This window comes from Myotis lucifugus, unplaced genomic scaffold (assembly GCF_000147115.1).
Source record: "Myotis lucifugus unplaced genomic scaffold, Myoluc2.0 scaffold_2431, whole genome shotgun sequence".
NCBI classification, from domain to species: domain Eukaryota; kingdom Metazoa; phylum Chordata; class Mammalia; order Chiroptera; family Vespertilionidae; genus Myotis; species Myotis lucifugus.
Window position 1 is genome coordinate 19994 of NW_005873479.1, and position 3625 is coordinate 23618.

At 55.5% G+C, this 3625-nt stretch overlaps 1 pseudogene; it reads right to left on the bottom strand.

Annotated features, from left to right (window-relative positions):
* Positions 1 to 812: 812 nt before the first annotated feature.
* Positions 813 to 1281, bottom strand: LOC106695722 (annotated as a pseudogene).
* Positions 1282 to 3625: the final 2344 nt, after the last annotated feature.

Below are 3625 nucleotides of genomic sequence, written 5' to 3' on the forward strand. Positions count from 1 at the left end.
GATGACTTGTGCAATAAGGAAGGAATGAGAGCAACGCCTTTCGGGGGTGGGGGGTGTGGGCGGGGGGAGAATAGGTCACGACTCCGATGCTTCTTCTCCAGGCAATTTGTATTGGTCAATATTGTATTGACCTCTCTAGGTGCCCGGCCTGCAGCACAAATGTGTTCCTGCTCAGTGGGCACTTAGTCAAGTAGAGAGACAGACATTCCTCAGGCATCGCATGGACGAGTAAGGAAATTACAAGCCGAACTAAGTTTCCTGCAGGAGAGAGACCCTCTCTTTGAGAGGGTTAATCATGGAATTTGACCCAGACTCTGGGGTCATGTAGGGTCTCCCTGAGGAGGAAAAGATCGAATTGGGTGAGGCAGAGGCAGGAAGAAGAGGGAACCGCATGTGCAAAGGCTCTGGGGCGGGAAGGAATCGAAGAAACAGAAATAGGGCCATAGTGGCTGGAGTGCAGAGGCGGGGTGGGTGGGAACCAGAAGGGCCTTGCAGGCTGAGTGAGGTTTGGGTCTTGATCCCGAGAGCAGTGGGGAGCCACCCGTGTTTCAAACAAGATGTCCCAATCAGATCTGCGTTTGGATGTGGCCCACTCTGGCTGCTGTGAGGTGAAAAGATTAGCAGGGGTGGGGGAGGGGGGGACCCAGAGACAATACTGGGAGACCAGACAGGACACTTTTTTTTTCCCCTGCCGCAGGTTTATTTGTACAAACAGCACAGGAGGGCACCAGTACCACGCAGACAGCAGCCCAGGGGCCCCACCAGTCCTTCCGTCCTCATGTTGGCAGACAGAGGCCTCTACTGTGGAGCCTTCATGGTGGCCTGGGCACCTTTGGAAGCAGGGCCTGAGCCCCTTTGGGAGCCTGAGCTGCAGCCGCACCCACAGCCTGGGGCTTGGTTTCCGCCTTGGCCTTGGCCTTTGGCCGGCAGAGCCTGAGCCCCTTGGCAATGCAGCACGAGCACGTTTCCCAAGCTTGGGGTGAGCGATGTAGGCAAGTCGACTGAGTTTGTGGCTGCAGCCCTTTGGGATATTGGGCCTGGGCTCCATGGGCTTGACCAGGGCCTTGATGGCCTCAGCGCGTGCGCTCATGGCCTTGGCGTTGTGGGCCTGCATGTTCTTCAGGCCTTTCTTGTTGTGATTCTTGGCACAGCGCATGTTCCTTAGGAATTTGGGCTCTACCCCTTAAGAGATTCGTATCTTTGTGACCAGGGTTTCTTGATGCCGTTTCTGTGCCATTTTCGCCACTGGTTGTGCAGGATGTGGTTCTTGGACTTGCCCATCTCTGCACCGAAGCCTGTGGCTCCCAAAACACCAGGGACCGGAAGAGAGCCAGACAGGACACTTTTATGAAAGCCTAGGCCAGAGATGATGGCACCTGCAGTCGGGTGTTGGAAAGATGCTGAGGAGAGAAAATGGGCAGTCCCTGGTGATGGACGGATATTGAGGTGAGGGAGAGGGGGTGTCCAAGGGGACCCCCAGGTTGTGGCTCATGCAGCAGAGTGCAGCTGAGGTGGACTGTTAGAGGAGCAGGTAGGGAAATCACGCGTTTGACTGGGACAGGTTGAGTTTGAGGGGTGTCTGAGAGACCCCAGTGGAGATGTGGTACAAGCAGTTGGATGTGCCCACCTGGGGCTCAGGGAGAAGCTAGGCGAGAACGAGGCCCTTAACCTCGGCATCAGAGACACTTGAGGCCGGTCACTCTGTGTTGTGGGGACCCGTCCTGCGCATCCTAGGATGTTTAGCAGCAGCCCAGGCCTCTCTCCACTAGGTGTCAGTAGCGGCCCTCTCTTGTGACAACCACAAATGTCTCCCCACATCGCTGAATGCCCCTTGGAGGGCCAGCTGCCTCCGGGGGTGATACCCTGGGCTAGAGGTACACATCTGGGAGTCATCAGCATCTACGTGGGTGTGGGTGAGATCCCCCAGGGAGAGAGAGTGAGATGGAGGGCGAAGAGGATCCGGGAGGAAGTGTTGGGTGCCAGCGTTTAATGGACAGATAAATTACAACGGGCCATCAACGAGCGAGGGGAGGCCGAGAGCCGGGAGGAGAGCCAGAAGCCAGAAATACAACCGAGGGAGTGTTTCCAGAAGGAGGGGGTGGCCATGGGCATTAAGTGCTGCTGAGAGAGCAAGTGTCCCCAGCCTGAACAATGTCCACTGCGTTTGCCAGGGAAGCCATTCAGGTTTTATAGCAGATTGACCAGCAGGGGGCAGCATGTCCCAGGCAAGGACGTGGTGCAAGCCCTCAGGTTTGGTACCCAGGAGAGCAAGAAGGTGGGCTGGAGGGGGAGCCCCATTTGGGTGGGGAATAGGGTTAGGAGTGGGTGGGGTGCCCAGCTCATGCGGGGTAGGGAGCAAGCTGGCGAGGACTCCTGGGGTGTCTCTGGAAATAGTCAGGACCGCTTTGTGGGCAGAGGGGAGAGCAGCCTGGATGAGACAGAGGGAAATAGATCAATACTAGCTGTTTCCCTGGACCCAAAGGGGAACTGTGCTGGGTGACCAGAGGGTTCTGGGGAGAACAAGATGAAGAGCTCAGCTGAAGAGTGAGCCTTACTCAAGCCTCCAGGAGAGTTAGGGCCCCGGATGCAGCCTCTGGGAGTCCCCAGCAGCTGGAGCAGGCTGAGCTGACCCCACCGGCCTTACGCCCTCCTCTGTCCGGATGAGGCCTCTGGAGGGCCAAGGAGCTGGGGTAGGGCCGGTGCCCACCAGGCTTGACTCTCCTGCTAGCAGGTGGCAAGGCAGCATCCCCTCCTCCCCTCTCCAGGCCCCTTCCCTTCCCTGCTGTTGTCTCAGTGGGCACCTCACCCAGAGCCTGTTCCCGCAGACATGGCAATCCATCCACACGAGCCTGCGAGCATGGCCAAGACTGGGGTGACCAGCCAGGCCCTGGCAGCCTGTGTGGACGGTGCTCCGGCCAGTATTGCCCTTCTTCACCAGGTCCCACCTGTGCCCTGAAGCTTGGCCTAAGCCCCAGGAGGGTGTCTGAGAATGACAACAGCCTTGATCGCGGGGAACAGAACAGTTCTATTAGCCCCTGTTACAGGAGGAAACCAGAGCACGGGGTCAGAGAGGGAAGTCTTATGGCTGTCAACGTAAAAAAAAACATTGAAACCTGTAAAGAATTTTTGTGAGTTTATTTGAGCCAAACTGTCGACATATGCCGGGAAGCAGAACCTCAACGAATTGAGATAGTGCTCCGGAGAATGGCAGGGTTACATCCGTATTTATACATGAAATTCAAAGGAGGAACATAGGTGGGTTACATAAAATTCATTGGTGATAGATTAAGGAGGTGGGATGAAGCAAAGCGGGGAAACCTCTGGGATTGGATAAAAAGTAAAATGATGGACACATACTTAGGTGGGTGCAGGATCAATTCACATGATAAATGAAGGAATCTGCTGCATCTGTCCTGGGCCCAGCACACCTGGCTGTGCCCCAGGGGCTTCATAAAAAGGGGAGTCACAAGTTACCCAGACATCCCAAGGATATGTTATCTTAGATGCAAAAAGACAGATAAGGTCAACCTTTACCGTAACTGGGCCTATCAGTGAAGATATCGGCTTAGGACTGTAACATGCCCACCATAACTGCTTTTAGTTAAGGTTTAATTTCAGACCATCC